The sequence below is a fragment of the Phoca vitulina genome, unplaced genomic scaffold, assembly GCF_004348235.1.
Source record: "Phoca vitulina isolate PV1807 unplaced genomic scaffold, GSC_HSeal_1.0 scaffold63, whole genome shotgun sequence".
Taxonomy (NCBI): Eukaryota; Metazoa; Chordata; class Mammalia; order Carnivora; family Phocidae; genus Phoca; species Phoca vitulina.
The window spans coordinates 2,420,433-2,440,804 of record NW_022589766.1 but is presented as its reverse complement, the minus strand read 5'-3'; the positions used below and the strand labels follow the sequence as shown (position 1 = coordinate 2,440,804).

Genomic DNA, 20,372 nt, shown 5'->3' with positions numbered 1-20,372 from the left:
GGAGAAGGAGAAGGTCCCCAATCCCAGTGCACACAGCAGAGTCGAACGTTACACCTGTTGCCACCCGGGGCAGAAAATAATGAGAAGATAACCAAACTGACTGAAGTGAGATGATGTGCAGGACCTACCCCCAAAACCAGCGGCAAGCCCAGACATCAGAAGACATGACCTTCTAACACCTCTGCAGCAACATTATTGTGTGCCCTGGACCACGTGGCGCAATGATCCAGACCCAATCCACCAACAAGCGTAGTGTGGAGCTGACTGGGGGTGCCCTGTGACCTTGCCACTTCCTCTGCTGCCCACAGGCTCCTTACCACCTTCTAGAATTGCCACCACAGGGATGCTCCCGGCAGCCCCTGATGCCTGGGTAGAGTTTCCTTTAAAAACGGGTTTCCTTTCCAACAGAGAAGCGGAGGCAGCACTTGGGTACTGGGGCTGGGCGTGAGTAGGAAGGAGAGATGAGCCCGACAAGATGAAAAGAGGACTTCAATGCTGAAGACTGAATCGTGTCCCTCCCAAATTCCCATGTTAAAGCCCTCACGCGCCATGTGACTCTACTTGGACATCGTCTTTATGGGAGTATTAAGGTTTAATGAGGTCGTAAGGGTGGGGCCCTGATCCGATAGGATTAGTCCTTTTATACAAAGAGAAACCAGAGAAAGCTCTCCCTCTCTCCCCTTCCTCCTTCTCTCCCTCATACTCTGCCATGCGAGGACACAGCAATAGGGCCATCCACAGGCCAATGAGAGAGCGCTCACCCGAACCTGCCGACACTGGCACTCTGGTCTTGGACTTGCAGCCTCCAGAACTGCAAGAAACCAAGTTTCTGTTGTGTAAGCACCTGGTTTGTGTATTTTGTTATGGCAGCCTGAGCGGACTAGAATAAAATGGACTTCATAGAAAGCAAGGCCCATACGAGATGCAGGACAGACACCTGACGCTCGTAGGGTGTGAAAAGAAGGCAGGGGGACCAAAAAGCAGGTGACGGGTCACCAGAATCCATCCTGGATGAGACAGGAGCTGAGGGAGTCTTTAGTGGTCCTCAGGTTCAGAGTCACGATGACTGGTCACTCATGCCATTGCCACTCTAGGATGAGAGGTCACTCACACCATCGCCAGCCTAGGATGAGGGGTCACTCACTCCATCGCCAGGCCATGATGAGAGGTCCCTCATGCCATTGGTAGGCCCTCAGGCTGAAACAAACCCTGTTCTCAGAACTCTCCAGAGAAGACTCAGCAGCCTGCACGAAGGTCCCTCCAGTCCTCTATCTTGGAAGCATGCCCCATGGATATTCATGACAAAGCACGTGTCTTTACAGCAGCCTGGAGTAGTTTCGTTTCAGTTTGGACGGCATGGAAATGAAAAAGATGCTTGGGCCTGTGGTGTGCTTGTTCCCAAGGAACTTTCCGTTAAGGTCATGGGAAAGCCTTTCTGTGGAGGAGCTGCTGGTACACATGTTCCTCAACGTCCTTCCCCGCCTCTCCTAGCTCCCCCAAACCCTCGTTTTGGTGTTGCTATTTGCTTCTACAAAATGTGGAGCTTTTCAAAAGATATTCAATTTCCTTTGTTGCTATTCAGTTGCCATAGTCAATTAAAATCTATCAATGCCCCTGAATAAATTTGTGCTAGGTGAAGAAAGAGCCTCAGTGCAATCTCTCGACATGATCTCTATTACCTTATGTTGCTTTAATAGCTAGAGTAATAGTTTGTTATTAATGGAATTAAGTAATTCAGTTCAAGCTTCCCAGAGGTCTTATAAGACAACTATTATAATTTGTATTCTCAGATTTTCCATTGAGTAGATGCCATGTGTTTTACATTACTTGCTAATGTTTCGAGAGATAGCAGTAGTATATTTAATATCTGGCTTTGTTTAATGATTCCAAGCCACTTTCAATGGAGGTAAAGTGCTGCTGGAATTTTGAGCAGTTTAAAAGTCTACACTGTACAAATAATTATCTCAAATATTATTCAGCCCAATTTCAATTTATAGTTTTATTTTGTCATCCATCCATCCAAGATTTTTATCCAAATGTGTTTTCCACTTTTCCCACCCAACACAGTCTCCTGCCCAGAAAACAGGCTTCAAGTGACCACACAGAGGCACACACGTGTGTGCAAACACACACACACACACACACACACACCACTCTCACCTATTTAGCATATTTGAATGGAGTCATATTTAATCAAAGATCTAAAAAACTTTTTTTGATGGTTGCAAAAACCTGTTTTTAGAAGAAATAAATGTATGCACTGCATTCTGAAACAGCTTGAGAAAACAAGATCTTACAATGTACACCATCTCTGTATTTAAATAGTTTCATTTCTATTCATGAGCTCCCTGATTAGATACATGGAAAATATCATCAGTAAAATATGAATAATTCTGACAAATTAATAGCAGATTTTTTTTTAAAGAATGAAAATATGTGTAAGCATTGCGTGCTCATTAGGCAAAGCTGCTGTCAGGGATGCCTGAAAATTGCAGCCCGGCTGGCCTCGGCACAAATCCCTCCTAAACTCCAAGCAGCGAAAGGAAGGACCCTCGGCAGGGGGCCTCCGGGGACTTGTGTGAAAGGTAGGAGCAGGTTGGGGCAAATGCCAGTGGGCCAAGCATGTGCGGGGCTCTACGTTCTGTCATTCCTGTGAGGCGGGCGGGGCAGAGATGACCCAGCCGTGAGATCTTAGAGCAGGCAAGGACCCCAGAAACCATTTCTTCCAACCGCCAGTGACATCTTGGGCTACTCCCGTTGTTGGTGACAGGGGAGAGGCTGCACAACCTTAACACAGACAGGCAGCACTTGAATTCTGGCTTTTGGTCTCAGAGTCCAATGCTTTTTCCACGGGCTGCATGGAAATTCAGCCATAACCATGGCTGGGCAGTGGGCAACCGTGGCAAATGAGACACAGCCCCATCTTCGAGGAGCCCGGAGTGGGAGAGGAGGGGACAGTGATCACAGCTAATAGGATAGGAAATGGTGGTGGCAAGCGCTGAGCAAGAGGCATTGGCCATAGATGAGAAAGACAGGCCCACATCTCGGCTCTCTTCCTCCTCACCCTGTAGACTTGAGCATGTCACCTAACATTTTTTGAGCCTCAACAGACTTACTTGTAAAAACGGCAGTAACAATTCCTACTCGGTAGCATGACCCCGAGGCGCTCCAAAGTCGTTCTAGTTATGGTTCTGGTCTCACTACAGAGAGCCCACCCACACCAGCTCATGTTAAAGGGAGGTGCTGTGCGGCAATGGTGAGGCTTCGGGGAGCCAGCAGATGGGCAGGAACAAGAGCTTTGGGGACGAGCCACGAGGAACAAGGCCTCTTGCCCACGGTTCACCTTCTCCCTCATCTCCCATCTCCTCTCCTCCTAATCACAGAGCCCCAGAATAGTTGCTGTCTTGCATCTGTGTTGCCATTTGGCTAAAGTGCATGGCCCCACATGGAACTGTCTCCGGTTCCCTTCATTCCCATTCCAGAAGACAGAGATCCTACCGGTCTAGCTGATTCTTTAACGTCAGGAGCAATCAGTCCCCTATTGCTGGCCAGCCAGGGGAAGGCCACCCTTGCACTCAGGAATCTGCTCCTAGTCCAGTAAATGAGGCTGAAGGCAGGGATGCTGCATGACCTGCTGTCAGCAGCAGGGGTTGTGGGTGGGCACAGATATTTCCAGAAGGTGGTGTGGGCAAGGCAGGCAGCTCCAAACATGTCTGATATGGAAGGCCCTCAAAGGTTCATTCCCTTCCCTGCGTTAAAGGTATGGACAGCATGTCAGAAGAGCACAAGGGTGGTGGCTGCTTCTGCCTTGGGCCGAGGCCTGGGTGGGGGTGGGAATGGCACTGCCGGTGGAGCAAACAGCGCGGCAAAGGCGCTGTGGTATAAAGCACCAGACTGGGACCACGGGTGGTGCTTTCAGCATGGCCGGTGGCGGGGTGGGGGGTGGTTTCCAGAGGCAGATGCCTGGACTTTATCCTATAGGGACTGGCAGATGGATGTGGCTCGTCCCCTAGAGAAGACCCTGCAGGCCAGCATGCAGGAATTAGAAGGGGGCAAGAGGGAGGTGGGGAGAGAAACAGGGTTAGAACTGATGAAGACCTCTGAGCCAGGTCAAGAGCAGTGGGAATGGAGGGAAGGACGGGGGAGAGACTGGGAGACGGAGCCAGAAGCCTGGGATGTGGAGGGTGGAGAGTGATGGAGGAGGGGGGGCTCCCACATTTCTGACTTGGGATCTGGGGGATGGTGTGACCATTCCCGGAGGTGGGAAGCACAGGTTGAGGAGTGGGCTGGAGAGCTGAGGCATATTCTGTGAGGTTTTGTGTCCTCTGAGGGGCAGCCTGGGGAGGTGCAGGGGGCCATGTGGACAGACCCTGGAGACCGTCCTGGGAGTTGCCAGTTTACAGCTGGGGGACAGGGATTAATAGTGCCTAGAGGACTGGGAGACCATCATAAGGGTTTTAAGCTGCCCCGATGGGGATGAAAGAGGCAGCTACCTGGGAGGGGAGAGAGCCAGGAGTGGGACAGACGGCCCAGCTGGGTGGGACACTGGCAAGCGTGAGAGCTACGGGCACCATGGCAGAGGGCCAGCCCCTATTACCCTCAATCACCGGTCCTTCCTAAGAAAAGCCCTAGGCTACTTTAGGGCCTGCCACCACTTTCCTGGAGGACCTAGGGCTCACCTCTGTCTTTTTCTGAGGAGGAGTAAAGAATCAGTGGAGAAACTGCTTCTGAAACCCACAGTCCTCATGTCCCTGCACTGAAGACCCGTCTATTGAGCTCTGGGCCCTAAGAATAGCCAAGTTAGAGGCTGCAGTGACTCAAACACCCACCCACCTGCAGAGAAGCTCAGAGCAAGCACACTGAAGCTTGGGAGTTCTTAAGGAGTGCAGGGAGAGGGAGAGACTGTCCAGGCCATCCGGGAGTCCTCGGTCCTATTGGAGGCTGTGGGCTTCCCCAGAGCAGAGGTGCAAGCTGCTGGTCTACCCAGTAATTTCCACATTAGGATCTCATGGGAGGGAAGGAGGGGTCAGGTGCCTGCTGGCTTCCTAAACTGGCACAGGGGATAACTCTCTAGACCCAGCCGCTGGGAGCCCATCCATTTCACCAGCTCTGGGGGTAGAGGTGGGGGTGGGGGTGGGGGTTGCAGTGCATAAACCAGCATTAATATTGAACGACTGCCACTCTGTTTACTTTTACAAGCCCCAACTTCCCATAAATCCAAGTCAAAATCAATCATCTTTTATGGAAGATATTAATGGCAATTCCATTATTTAAATCCAATCAATTTTTTTTTTTTTGGTTCCTTTGTGTTGAAGCCAAGTAGTTTGGAGGGCGCTTTTGACCACGCAGTGGAAACAAAGTGAAATGACCTTGTTCACATCTCAGTACTATGGTAAGATAACTGCTTAGGGAAAAGGTTTCAGTTTCTCTCCATTTAGCCTCCAGAGTAGGAAGGCTTTAATTCCAGGGGCCTAGGAAAAATAAAAGTTCTCTTGCACTCACCGCGCCCTGCCTGAGCACTGTCAGGGACACTCAGCGTCACCGCTTTTTAAACTCAGGCTTAGCTGCGATCTACGGCTTTCCAATCAAATTTTATTTATTTATTTAATTTTTTTTTTTTTAAACCATGAACCCAACTCTTCCAGGAATTGAATTTAATGGCCCACAAAAGAGCTAATGCTTAGCAGAAATAAGTGGGGGTTCCTACTTCCCAGAAGTAAAGAGGCACAAAATGAAGACAGAAACCTAGTGAGCGGCTCAGGAGACCCACAGGCCACCAGAAAGGCCCACGGGCCACATGGGCCACATGGGCTGCGTTCATGTCCTGGCCCGTGGCGGCTTCCCCCCAGTCAGATGCTCACCGGAAAGAGAATGAACGGGTGAGGATGTGAAACCCCTGATTCCACTTAAACACTGGAGGGAAGGAGGATACAACTAAGAGAACTAGTTTTCCAAACCCAAACGTGGGACCTGGAGGGAAGGACAATCCTCCTGATATCTGCCTGCAAGGCCTCCTTTTTTCCCGCTGACTCCCCACTGTTTCAGGACTTCACGCAGGATGTCACCTCCTACAAGAAGCTCCCCCAGCTCCCTGGCCAGACTGCATCCTTGCACGGTTCACTGTGGGATGCTGATCCACTCACACGCCATCTTCCCTCCCCCCCCCGCCTCGGCACTCCTGGGGGCCACCTCAGTGCTGCCCGCAGGAGGGGCCCTGCCACCACCAAAGCCTCATCTCCAGTGTTAATGTGAAACCTGGTCTCTTGGAGGCTTTAGCGGCGAGGGATTCCACAGGGCAGGATTCTGAGAATGCTTCAGTGTGGCAGGAGGTATAAAGGACTGTGACTCACCCGGCTTTTGGAGGCAGCTGGGGACTAGCTGTTCTCCATTTCCATTCAAAACAAAACCAGGGAAAATGGGCTTAAATTGCAGCAAGGGAGATTTAGGTCAGATAGAAGAAAAGCCTGCAGGAGCCACCAGAACGGGGACTCTGGGAGCTGATGGAATTTCCTTCCCGGGAGACCTCTGGGAGCAGGCTTTAGTGCCAGGTCAATCCATCCCCAGGGCGCCGTGCAGGAGGAGGCCAAGGACGGCGGGCCCCGGGGGTCCTGGGCTCCTCCTCCGCTGCACATCACCCCGCAGCCCCCAGCACCTCCTCACTGAGAACAGGAGGACAAACGACATGTGAACACATGCGGAACAGCACCATTTCTTGGGGGCTGCCGGGAAGATGTAGTTTCTGTTACAGCCCACGGACAAGCCATGCTCTCTGCCTCATGACAAAAGCCGATTTCTCTCACTCCTTTGACTGCCAGGGCTGAAAACTCCCCCTCCCTCCCTAAATGATAGTTTTGTTTTCTGTCAATCTATCCACAACTGGGTAGGCATGGAAAATCCTGTCCTACTGACTTGAGGAGCTGGCCTGGCAGCAGGAGCATCCCCAGCCCCCTGGGAGCAGCACGGCAGGGTCTCAGACTGTTGCTGCCATGAGGGACAGGAAGTGCAAGCCCCAGGAACAGGGCCCTGAACACAGGTGGATGGATCCCCCTCTTTTTTGGGGTAAGCAAGTGGTGGATGTTGTCCCATTAGTCACCAGAAACCCTGGGTGATTCCAATGGGAGGCCAAGGTCAGAGGCACCACCAAGCCTGGAGGCAAATCTGTGACCCACCTGTAACAAACATATAGAACTTTCTAGATTTGGTTTCAGGAATACAGCAGTGCCTGCATCATTTCCTGCTCCTACACTCATCGGTCCCTCTCCTGCTTTGGATTCACCTTGCCTCCTTACATGTGTCCCTATAAGTTACCTTCTGTCCTTCCTGGAACTGGGTGAGGTGAGAATGGAATAGAAAGCCCCCTGCTTTTCTCTGGCAGGGCTCCCAGCTCAGGCCTCTGAGGAGAGAGGGTCAGAGACCCCTTCCCCACCCACAGGTGCTGGTCAGCGCCCCCCGTTCTGGGAATCCCACGATGGGGTCAGCGCCCCCTGTTCTGCTAAGAGCTGTCCAAGCCCTGAAAGAGGCTCGTGGGTTCACAGCATCTGTGTGCTGATTGGGACCGGGGTCAGAGGGGACTGGCAGGCGGGAGGAGGTGGCGTCACCGTGTCCAGGACACTGGCCGTGCCACCCTGGTCTGCTTCCCTCGGTCTGTGAGACTTGGCCCCTTGATAAACGACATGCTGAGGTCATCGATCAAAGGCAAGAGATGCCCTGGGAGTGGCATCTTTCCCCCTTTCTGGAAGCAAAGGAATTCAGAAAGGGGTCAGGGGATATGTTTTTGTCAGTGTGGGGGCCTGGCCAGTAGGACAGAACCAGCACCTCCCATGAGGAAATTCTGTTCAAAGGTGATGGAGAGTTCTGGTTCTTTCAGGCTATTTTAGGACACAGGAAGGTGATCCCTTTCTCCTGGCCTTTGTTTCTGCCAGTCTTGACCCCCCCACTGTCCACAGTAGGAGAGGTCACAAGGCTAAAGGGGCCTCCTCTTGAGCTGGTGACCACAGTTATCGAGAAATCTGCATGCCTGGGAACCACTGTGGCTTTCTCTACCACCCAGCCTGGCCCTGGAGGTTTGTGCAACATTCCAGATGTGTGACAATTACAGGGCTTAGCATCCAGGAACTCTACCCTGTTCCTTGAAGCTCCCAACTCAGAGGAGCTCTGGTAGTCTGAGAAGTGTCATTAAGACCTTTCATGACTCCAGGCCTTAGGAAAGCCCATTGTATGGGTGCTGATGATGTGCCTCTACCTAGAAGAAGCTAACCTCATCCTAAAGACCAACCCACATGGCCCGGGTTCACTCTATTCGGGCAAAAAGCTCCTTCCGCAGGATAGAGCTCTCCGTGGGAGTGTGGACAGAAGGCTGCAATGTCTTCCTGAAAAGGAAATTGCACCAGGCCTATGAGAAGAAGGGAAATTCAGATACAGTGTCCTGAAGACATGCCGTCCTGCTCCCCTTCTGAAGTGCCCTTGGTTTGGCCTTCACTGCCAAACCTAACCACACCATTAGCCAGGCAGCCGGCCCAGTGAGGCTGTGGTCTGACGCCTCTATGGAACACCTCCGAGGCCCCCTCCTTGGTGAGGAAGACAGGAGAGGGGAACAGAGGCTCTGGGACTCCCAGTTCAGCTGGGAGGGCATAGGTCACATGCCCAGACGCATGCCTGGAGGTCGAAGCTCCTAGTAGGGGAGAGGGAGAGCTCTCCCGTCAAACTGACCTGAATCCCGGCCCAGCGCTTTCTGATCTTGGCTCAGACCGTGGGCAAAACGTTCATTTCTCTGAACCCCAGCATGCTGCTCTGCACAGGGGTATTATAACAGCACCCGCACGCACATACGGCTCTTCGGAGGATTCAAGAACGCGCATGTCTGTCGTTCAGCATAGGCCTTGGCATCATCACTCAGTATTGTTACTCTGGGCACGAACTCCTGCCTGAGCCCAGACGAAGGGTGATGCCTTTGGTCAGGGGCGAGGCGGGAGGCGGCCGAGAGGCTCTAACTGCGGGCCGTGCTGACGCCGGAGGCGGGATGGAGCCACACAGCCGTGGCAGCCCCAGCCCTTGCCAAGCCTCCTTCTAAATGGATTATTGTTTATTGGCGGCTTATCCCATCTCTCAGGTTATGAATTATTTACCAGATACTGACTTCATAATTGTTAATGACATCTGCCCCAAGGACATGCTGACATACCTTTTGAAGCCACAGTGCTAATTGTGGGGAGTTCCAGAAGCCCCCATGTGGCCACATCCAGAGTGTCACTCCTAGGGACAGAGCCTGACTGGCCCTTGGGAATCAATTGTAAACCCAACCCCACATGACACGGATAAAGAGACTGAGATCCAAAGAGGGGCGAGGACAGGCTTCCAGGTCCCAGAGGCAGTCCTGGGTGGGTCAACCCCAGTGTCTCTGGTGGTCATTTCTCACCGTCTGGGTATAGGCTGCTGGGGCAGTTGTGGGCTGAGCATGAGATTAGGTCCTCTCTTCAGGAGGTCACAGGTACATGGGTGGGGAATGAAATGGGTCTGTGATGGGTGCTGAGAGATTCCCTCCCACCCCTGCGCCCGAAGGGAGTAGGAGGGGCTCCAGGACGCTTTGGAGAGCATTGTCCACAGAGAATCAGGATGTAACTCTGGGGCGGCTTGGGGTCCCTGTGGGCTAAGGAGGGCCACCTCCCTGGGAGCAGAAGTCCCCTGCTGACTAACTGCATTCAGCAATGAAGAGCTGCAGGATGACTGACATGGTGGGGGAGGGGGTTGGGGATGGGCACACCAATACCTTCCTTGAAAGTGCATTTGGTCCTGAAGAGAGTATGATGACTCAGTTGGACTCCTAGCCCCTGAGAATAACAATAATAGCAAATCTTTGCAGAGGACTATGTTTCTGGCACTATTCTAGGTGCTGTGTTACATTAACTCATTTAATCCTTACAACCACCGTATGACGTAGGTATTATTATAATCTCTATTTTTCAGATGAAGAAACTGAAGCAAAGAGAGGTTCAATAATATGCTAGAGGTTGCACAGCAGGTAAGGGGCATGACTGGGATTAGGACCAGGCAGTCTGGGTCTCCCATCTGTGCTCTTGACCATTATGCCACATTGCTTACTAGAAATGTTTCCCAAATAAATGAATGCAATGCTGTGAGACCCCTTTGGATATGGGGCACACCTTTCTAAATGTGGCTTGAATGTGAAATTGAGCTTATTGAGATCCTGGGTTCCAGCAGGATCCAGGGAGGGCTATTTCCTCCTGGACTGTGGAGTGTGGACTGTGCCTGGAACAGCAGGAAGGAGAGCTCTAGCCTGGGGTGTGTGGTATCCCCAGGGGACAGTGGCCTTGCAAGGACAAGGTCAGTGCACCGCCCTCACTCCTCTAAGGTGGGCGCCGTGAGCTGTGGCTGGCCCTTGAGCGCACAGGTGAGACAGGATGAATGCCCCCCACACATGCCCCTCACTCATCCTATAAACATTCGAGAGTGTTCTTTGTGCCAGGCTTTGGGGAGGGACCCAGCGACTGATACACAGCCCCTGCCCTCAGGGCACTGCCCGCTGTCTCCCAGGGCAGAAGAGAGAAGAGCCGGGTGCCAGGTGTGAGCGTCCCCTGATAGAAAGGGAGCAGAGGCGCTGAAGGACTCAGGAGCAAACAAACATAGCTACAGGCCACATGAGTCGGCTTTTTCTATCATCAGTTCCTTTTCAGGGCTTATTCTGTGCTTAGCTCGGCAGAGAGCTCGCCTGCCACCCCCCAGCCCAAGAGCTCACAATGGTTGGGGGATGAGCCTCCAGCACACTAGACCGCAAAAGGACCACACTTGACCCGAGAAGATGCGAATGGCTGCCAGGGAGAGGAGCAGCATCAGGAAATCCGAGGAGAAGATTCCCATGAGTGGGTGGGTGGCTGGGAGCTCTTTGCCAGGAGATGGGTGGGGATGGGCGAGGCTTTTCCGGGATATTCGGGCTTGCAGGATAAGTGCCAGAGGTGTGATGCACCCAGGCAGGGTCTCTTAGGAGCACAAGGGTCTGTCTGCATGGCGAACAGAGGCTGTGAGTGTGAAAACATTGAGGGGGCGTCACAGGAGGTGAGTTAGGCTAGCTGGTGCGGCGTCTGATTGACTTTATCTGATTCACAAAGTCGGGAGCGCGTACCCCCGCGCAAGACAGCAGAGCACTTTGAGAGCGTTTCAGAAAGCCTTGAACTGGTGCTAAATAAATAATCATACTGCTTATTCTGGGATGGAGAGGCAGGATGCCTCCTCTACGCGCTAATGGGAGGGCGAGGCTCTCTGCCTGGCTGGCTGAGGCTGCATCGCGCACATCGGTGAGCGCTGATCTAACAGACCCTGGACAGACCCTCTCTGTGTCCTGACTTTCATTTCCCACTTAGAGCACCTGCCTGCCTACCTGGAGAAGGGGGGCCGGGTTAATTGTTACCTCCTGTGCTGTTACTAGGTTACTTTGTAAAAGCAGAAATATGCTTTTAATGATTTTTTTTGTTGTTGTTGCTTTCTTATGAACCAGATGCTTTCATCTAAATGAGTTGCTACAAATCAAAAAAACAAAGAACAACAACAAAAAAACCCCAAAAAACCCAACCCGTGAGCGTTGCTAGGCTGTGTCTGCCGTACGCAGGCAACCCATCGCTCCGTGAGTGAGGGGTAAGCCCCCTACTCTTTCAGCACCCAGCTCACTTACAGGTCAGAGGGGCAGATGTACTGGCAGCTCTAATCAGCACGCCTCCGAGTGGCCTGGACGAGAGGACCCAGTGAGGCAGTGGAGTGGTCTCTGGCTGCTGATGGTGATTCTGTCGCCCGTTCAAGTTGGTGCTGGTGGACGACAGCATAGGTCTGCTGACCTCTTTAGGCCTCTTGGGTCACGGTGGGTGGGAGGAAGGACAGTTTTCTTTCTGGGTTACTTTTGGAGGACACTGAGGCCCAGAGGATGGTCACTCAGTGCTGGGCTTGACACATAATAGGTGCTCAACTATCATTTGTGGAAGACAGGCTGGTACATGATTGACATTTGCTCAGAGCTCTTTCGGTTTTGGTCTAAGGAGCAGCAGTTGACAGGGAGGCAGGAGGGACCTCTGGATTACGACCAGGACAAAGGACTCTAGTTCCCCTTCTGCTCTGACTGGCTGTGTGAGCTTGGGCAAGACACTGGCCTCCTCTGGGCCACAGCTTGCTGCTTGGTGTAGTAAGTGACAACAGTAATTCCTCTCTGTCTACCTCCTCGGGTCTCCCTCATGACCAAGTAGAGGGAACTGTGTGAAAACGCTTTGCAAATGAAAAGCACTAGGTCATGGGAGGAGGTAAAAGAAGTCCTATGACCTTAGCCTGGGATATTCTAATAAATTGGGGTTGAGGCAGTGGCTTCCCAGAGCATAGGCTGCCAGAGAGTCTCTGTTTTGGGGTCAGAGAATGCATTGGAAGCTTGGCTATGAGAGGGCTCTGTGAGCATGCAGCTATGTCTCCATTACCCAGGAGCATGGCTTTCGGAGGCTTAGCATGGCATTCAATGCCCACCATGAGCACGACTTAGTTACCTTTGTTGCTGCATTTCCCAACCCATAGGTCTCCCATAGTACCTAGGCGCTGAGCTCTCCTGTCTTTTTGTATCTTGAGACTTTTTGCACAAGCTCTTCCCATTGCCCGAACATTCCCTGAGTGTGCGCGCGTGCACACACACACACACACACACACACATACAAACTTTATTTCCAGTTTAAAGCCGCCTCTTCTTGGAAGCCTGTAGTTTTGATCAAATTAAGTTAGCGGCTGAGTACTCTCATCCCCTCAAATGGAATCTCCGGGTCAGGGATTTGGTCTCATATGGTCACTGTCGTATCCCCACTGCCTAGAATGATGCATGGCATAGTAGGGGCTCAAGAAATATTTGTTGAGTGAATGAATTGTTCTTCCATAGCACTTTGTATAAATTCCTATTGTTGCATTTATCACATCTTATTATAAGAATGTATTCACTCTCTGATCTCCCCACTGGGCTGCCAGCTCCCTGAGGACAGGGTTTTCGTCTGATCTCTCCGGACCCTGGCCCTAGAACAGTATGCAATGTGGCCGCCAGTAAGCGCTTGAAGGGATCCAGGAACAAATGCTGGAATGCCCTTCATTTTAGCACGAACAGGCTGTTACATCTGCACGGTCATGCTGCGTGTGCACATGAGAGGGAGGGTGCGAGAGAGAAAGCTAGAGAGAAAGAGAGAATTTATGATTGAAGACAAAAGCTTAAAAGTTCTTTTGAGTGACCTGTGAATACATGAGATGATCAAGAAGGGACAGAAACACAGTAGTTCAGGAGCATCCTTGCACGGTCACTGGACAGACGTACGCATGGTGCTTTCCCTGAGCAGGGCTCTGGTGGTGGGGCCATTACTAGCCTGCTTGGTATTTCTGTCCTAACAAGATTTCTGTGCACACTAAAATTGTGTGCAAATTAGCGTACCTCCCTCTGAGAACTCATAGTGCACAGCAGAGCTTGCAAGGTGCAGGCTGGGTCAGTCCCTACACCCCCTGGGCCAGGTGCCCTCCTGTAGGGCACAAAAACAACTGTTCCCAGCAGCTTCGGCCACTAGGGCACATTCAAGGTAAGGAAGGAGACAGGTCGCTTGGAAAATCAAACTTGGCCACAAAAATAAACTCTGAGGTTTGCAGATAAGCTATTTCTAGCCCAGGTGCCAAATGAGGTTTTGCAGCTAGAGTGAACCGCCGTGTGCACCCCACCCCAGCCCTGTTAACTAACGGGAACTGCACCACGTATTTGCTGTTTCCCGAACAACTTTGCTTCCAGAAAGGGGGAAAGATGCCACTTCCGGGGCATCTCTTGCCTTTGATCAATGACCTCAACATGTCGTTCATCAAGGGGCCGAGTCTCGCAGACCGAGGGGAGCAGACCAGGGAGGCATGGCCACTGTCCTGGACATGGTGACACCCCCACCCCCCCGCCAGTCTCCTCTCTGCCCTGGTCCCAATCAGCACACAGGCACTGCGAACCCACCGAGCCTTGTTCAGGGCCTTGGACAGCTCTTGACAGAATGGGGGGCACTGACCTCATCGTGGGATTCCCAGAACGGGGGCCGCTGACCCAGAACCTGTGGGTAGGGAAGGGGTCTCTGACCCTCTCTTCTCAGAGGCCTGAGCTGGGAGCCCTGCCAGAGAAAAGCAGGGGGCTTCTATTCCATTCTCACCTCACCCAGTTCCAGGAAGGACAGAAGGTAACTTACAGGGATGCATGTAAGGAGACGAGGTGAATCCAAAGCAGGAGAGGGACCGATGAGTGTAGGAGCAGGAAATGATGCAGGCACTGCTGCCTCCCTGAAACCAGATCTAGAAAGTTCCATGTGTATGTTACAGGTGGGTCACAGATTTGCCTCCAGGCTTGGCAATGCCTCTGACCGTGGTCTCCCACTGGAATCGCCCGGGGAGCCTCACAAAAATACTAACACCTGGGTCCCATCCCAAGAGATTTTGATCTAACTGATCTGGTGTATCTAGCCTGGATATCAGAATTTTTAAAAATGTCCCCAGGTGATTTGAATATGCAGCCAGAGCTGAGAGCCGCTGTTGTGACTCGGAAGAGGCAAACAAGAAGCTGATGTTACAACAGGATTCGATTTGAGCTACTATGACAAGGCTGGGGAGAAGAATATGTCTGTGCTGAAATCAGGGGCACTTCTCCCAAGGGGCCCAGCAATGGGATCACAGGGACAGGATAAACATTAATCACCACAAAATCCTGAATATGAGCACGTTGGTACGATCGATAGAAGAAGATCTTCTAACAGCCCGAAAGCATTCCGGGGGTGGGTGGGATATGGAATTGACAGCGTGACGACCAAAGTACCCAGGCTTTCGGATGGTGAGATCCAGGGGATAGATTAGATTTTAGAATATCTGAAAGAGTAAATAAATGATCTATCATCCAGGAATGTCATTTTGCTGAATCTCCATAACTTCCATGTCAATTCAAGGCTTAGAGTCCAGGAATTTGGTAACACCTGTGAGTTGGGAGCAGTGTTAAGGCTTTAAAGTACATTGACGCCTATCCTCACAAGAACAGTTAAATTAGAAGGTCTGGGGGTACAACCAGGTGTCTGTAGGTTTTAAAGCTCTCTAGGTGATTCCAGCGTTCACTGAGAGCTGACATCGCTGGCCCAGGAAGACCTGCCAGTGTTCTCCCGGGAACTAGGAAGGTCAGGGGTTGCCCTCAGCGAAAGCAGACGAGATGGGGACTCAGCAGCCCTACAGGGCTCACGCAGAGTTAGTGAAGAGTTGGGATGAGAGCCCAGTGGCTGTCTCCCAGTCCGGGGGCCTGTCCATCCACTGCCTATGAGGTCACTCTGTCCTGTGGCCCTGTGATCTCGGAACTAAGATCATCTAATCTCACGATGTGGAGACAAGAGGACAGTCCCTGTCTTTAAGGAGCTCATGGTCCAGGAAGGAAGGTGAGCAATGCAGCCCAGGGAGGGGCGAGTGGCAAGGTCCCCAAAGGCTACAGAGCATGAGGCGGCTTTGTGTTGGCCAAGCCGAGTCTGGGATGCAAATCAGACAGGTCGTGACTGATTTTCAGGACTCTGGAGAGGCAGTCGGGACCTTAGGACAGAATGAAGCCCTGGGGACAGGTGAAGCAGAGGGAGTAGAGGGACCGCTGAGAGAAAGGAAAGCAGAGGAAAATCTTCTAGCACCAACACCTTCACTTACAGAGAGGAGGACGAAGAGGGGCCACAAAGATGGAGTGACACGGCCCACCAAGCCAAGGGAGAGAGAGAGAGGCTCACGGTCTCCTTAAAGCAAGCAGGGAGGTCACTTGCTGACCCTCAGGTGGACAGGGCAGGCAGAAGTCTTGGTGATGATGGGAAAGGCGGGACTCTGCAGAAGGATCTGTGCGCGGGTGTTGGCATGGTTCTACGGCCTCCTCAGCGGGCTGAGGGCCCAGATGCCCAGTGGAGGTGGGGGCTGCCAAGGTTCCCAGGGTGGGGCCGGGAGAGGAAGCAAGGACGAAGGACAAGCAGGCAACAGAGTGGATGTGTTGGGGAAGGGAGCACTGAGAAGTCTGCCCACAGGTCTGTCTTTGGGTGGGAGCCATGGAAGCCAAAGAGATGGATGAGAAAGAGAAGGAGGGAACGGAGCAAGGCTGCCGAGAGTGAGGGAGCACGGGGGCGGGGGGAGTGCAGGTCGGCAAGGGCACCTTCGGAATGGCTTCGCCAGTGAAGCTGCCGAGAGTGCGGAAGTCCAGGGCACGGCACGGTTGTGTTATTATTTGCAGCGTTCTCTAATGGAAGGGTTCCAAGTCCCATTAGCTCTGGAGGCATCTGCAATGTCCTCTCAGGATGCAGGGCATGCAGGGGGACAAGGGGCCTGGGTGGGCAGTGCTGGGTCAGGGATGCCTCCACTAGGCATCAGGGGGAGGCTGCAAAGGGGCACTCCTCAGCACTGTGTTTGCCTTTCACCACCTCCAAAGTCTAGGTGTCTATTACTGTCATTCTTGGCTCAGCCTTGGGTTCTGCACAAACCAGGTCCTCAGCTCTACCTCCCCTGAGCTCCACCCCTGCCAGGCTCCCACACTGCAGTGCAGGGATCAGATTTCACTCCTGCTAACTGGTCCTGGCACCACACTCTCGGTCACTGACAAGCCCAGCACAGCCTTCCCTGCTTTGCATCTGAGCAGGCCCCACTTTGCAGCAGGATGCACACAGCCCAGTGATCTGGCCCAGTTTCCATAGGAAAGTGATAGCTTCTTCCACTGGTCACCAGGGGACAGACTGGGCTGTGGAGACTTCCTATCTTCTTGGGAATCAATGGAGTCCTTCACATGAGGGAAAAGGGAAAACACGAACTGGCAGCAGGCCACGTGCTACGGTGTTCCCAGGAATAGTTGCAACTATGTGTTTGGGGAGGTGCTCCCTGAGAGCCCCAGCAGGTGCTGTGCGGGCGTGGTGAAGGGGATATGGAGATGAATCAGATGGGATTCCCATCCCCCAGGAACTGGCCAGGTGGTAGGGAAGACTGACGTGAGTTCGCAGCGGGGACACCAGTCCAGGGGTAGATGTATCAGGTATCCTATCAAGGTCCCTCCCTATCCTAAAATATACGCTTCTTGAAGCCTGGGATAAATAAGAGCCATGTGCCACCCTGTGTCAGAAGATCCCAAGATAAAGGCCGTCAAACCCATTCCCCTGGGTCTCTAGATGTCCTTCACCCCCGCCACACTCATAGCATCTAAGACTGGAGGGCTTCTCCTTGGAAAGTTGATTTCTGTGAAGAGCATGCCTTAGGCTCAGACACTCACTTCCACATCTGCCCCCTCTAGGAGCTGGGAATGCCACCATCATGAAATCCAAAAGGCCACTGTCACCAGATCTGTCTAGTTTTCCAATTCTCTTCCTCTCGCCCGACAGTCACAGAAGCAAACGTTACCCAGGGCCTGGGACGACTAACCAGGACGGCTGTCCCGCGGCTCAGTGGTGCTGTTAGATGCGTGCCAACAGCCCACCAGCTCCCAAGGCTGGAAACCCAACTGCCCCCACTGGCTGTCGCCATTGCGCTGCTCGGTGGCGGCAGGCTGGATGCCCAGTGAACATTTCTTCCACTTGGGCAGCTGATCCAGGCCCAGCCTGGAGCCTCCTCCTACTTCTTGCTGACAATCATGGCTACCTGCAATTTGGAATCCTAGAGCTGCAGAATCCTGGGGAGCATCCATCTCCAGGCTCCCCTGCTTCTGCAGGCACAGTCCAGGTCTGCTGGGTGGGTGTTCAAGCAATCTTACCAATTCTTTTCAAGTAGGCCACGTTCCCCCCCAACTCTCCTGGCTACCTGGTCTTTATAATCTAGGTTTGAAAATCCTGAACCAAAATTTGAGGCCAGACCTCTATACATTTAATCCAAGGAAATAATCAAATCACTATGCAAAGATATATATGCAAAAATGTTTGTTGTGTTATTATTTGCAGGAATGAAATTTAAAAATATGCTAATGTCCACCATTAGGGCACTGGGTAAGTAAATTGTGTAGATTATTATATCCAGATGTTATGGAGAGTTTAAAAATGCTATAGATTTGCACTTACTGATATAAAAAATGTACATGTGACATATCATGAAGTCAAAAGAGTGCATTGCTAAGCCATACATACAGTGTGATCCTGTGTGTGTGCGTGTGTGCGTGTGTGCCTGTATGCATGTACGCTTTACGTATGTGCATAGAAAGAAAGTCTGGAAAGGGACAGTAAATGGATGATTGTAAGTAATTTCTATAATTTTAGGTACTATCTTTTAAAATATTTACAATGAACAAATAGCCTTTTACTGATACTGAATACTACTACTTTGATAACAAGAAAAGTTAAATTACCAAGGAAGCATTACAGTTTTTGAGGCATTTAAAGGTCACCCTGCTGCTGGCTGCCCCCAGGTCCCCCCTCCTGGGGAGCCAGAAGAGCTACCACAATGCTCATAGATTGATTCCAGGAAGATTGGGGCCTGGTGGCTTTGCTAGGTTCTAATCCCACATCTGTGTAAAAATCTCTCTAACCAAAAGGCAGAGAGGACCAGCTATGTACTTCCTCACTGCCCCTGGAAAATCAGTGTTAGAGAAGATAGCTGTCAGTGCCCAGGTCGGACGCTTTTCTTATATGCAGGAGAGCTGAGCAGGGACGTACCTTTTGATGTCCGTCTCTGGCGAGCTCAGGATTTGTCCCCAGGATGCAAAAACCTCGATGGCCACCAACACTTAGCACAGTGTGAGCATCACCAGGAGGCCAGACCGTCTAGAAAGAGAAGGAAAAGGTTGGGGGTGGGGTGGGAAAAGGTATCATTTTCTGCAGAAAATCTCTTTGGAATTCCAGTATCTTAGACAGTCCCCACCCTAAGGGGACAATTGTCCCTGTGTTGAATTTCTGAGTGTGGACCCTCTCAAACGGGGTGTCCCCAAACACTGCCATGGGCACTCTCAGGCAAGGGGGGCCAAGCGGGCTGCAGAGAACCCCAAGGGACAGACCCTAGATGTCCCTCCCCTGCCCGCCAAACACACAAAGCCCTAATCCCCACAGCACAGCCACTAGCAGTGGATAAGGGAGAATAATGGCATTGCCTTCCATCTGATTCAAACCAAGAGACTCCAAAAACAGGGAAAAATACGAAATTTAGGTCTTAAATGCTGAAAAGAGAATAGGACACAAACTCTAGAATTACAAAAACAAATCATTACTTCTTTTAGATAATGGGCAAGAAGACCTTGAGGAGGCAAGGATGGGTTCCCTGGAGAGAATTCATTTTTTTAAAAAAAATATAGATTTAATACCTAGTATAAAGAGCCTATCTGTTATGGTGAGGCAGGGCTATTCCCAGTTCCCTCTTTCAAATGTAATATATGTGAAAGCCTTCTTCACGACAAGGAATGGCAAAAATGCACGGCTGTCATTACCTGGGAATCAATATATTTTTCTAAACTGAATATATCATTATCAATTGATTTTCCTGTTTCCTCTTAGCACTCCAGAGTCCTGGATAGCAGGGGAAAGCTTTAATGTGATATGAGGGATTTGGACAGGTAAATAAGTTATTGTAAACTAATTCCACCTTGCGACAAGCTTCTCTCCTGTTGGAGACAGGACCCGCAACGGGTCTTTCTCAGAGCCTCTTTCAACCCAAGCTTTTCCAGCTACCACCGACAGAGACACATGCGAGCCATATCAAATAGCCATTTTCAAGCTGAAGGTGGCAAAAATATTATTTTTCCCAAGGAGAGAGTGTTCCCTTTACGATTAAGAAATAACCTCTGTGGGGAAGCGAAGTAAGCCAAGGTCACCATTTAATTTTGACACAGAGCCAAAGTCGTGAGTACATTTCCTCTACGAAGCTGATGTGAAGTATGCGGATAAATGGATCGCTTTGGCCACAAAGTATCGACAGTACTGGTGATAATAAACGATCGATGTATTTCTGGGAAAGACCCTTGGCAGATATGTGTTGGTGAAGAGAGAGGTCTGGGAGACAGTGGTCAGATTGTTTTTAGATCCTTGAGAATTTTATTCATTCATTTACTCATTTATTCATTCCGTAAATATTTGTTGAGCGTCTGCTGTGTGTCAGGCAATGTTCTAGGCACTGGGGATACATAAGTGAACCAAACAGAAAGAAAAAAAGAATTCCTGCCCTAAGGGAGCTCATCTTCTAGTGGAGGGAAACATAGAATAAACAATAAGCTTAAGAAATAAGTACAAATTATACAGTATATTAAAAGGTAGGCAGTGCTATGTCTTAGAGAAGACAGAGCAGAAGATGAGTGTCAGGGAACTGAGCTCATGTGAAGGGGATGAGGGAGTGGGCCATGCGGGAGTCTGGGGTTGAGCGTTCAGCAGTGAGAAGAG

General features: G+C 51.2%; 1 protein-coding gene across 1 annotated transcript in view; it reads right to left on the bottom strand.

Annotated features, from left to right (window-relative positions):
* Window positions 1-20,372, bottom strand: part of KLHL29 (kelch like family member 29) — a 303,248-nt gene that overhangs the window by 203,342 nt on the left and 79,534 nt on the right. The window contains exon 2 of the mRNA XM_032391636.1: window positions 18,663-18,770. The gene's annotated coding sequence lies outside the window, so the exon portion shown is untranslated. The remainder of the gene's footprint in view (window positions 1-18,662; window positions 18,771-20,372) is intronic.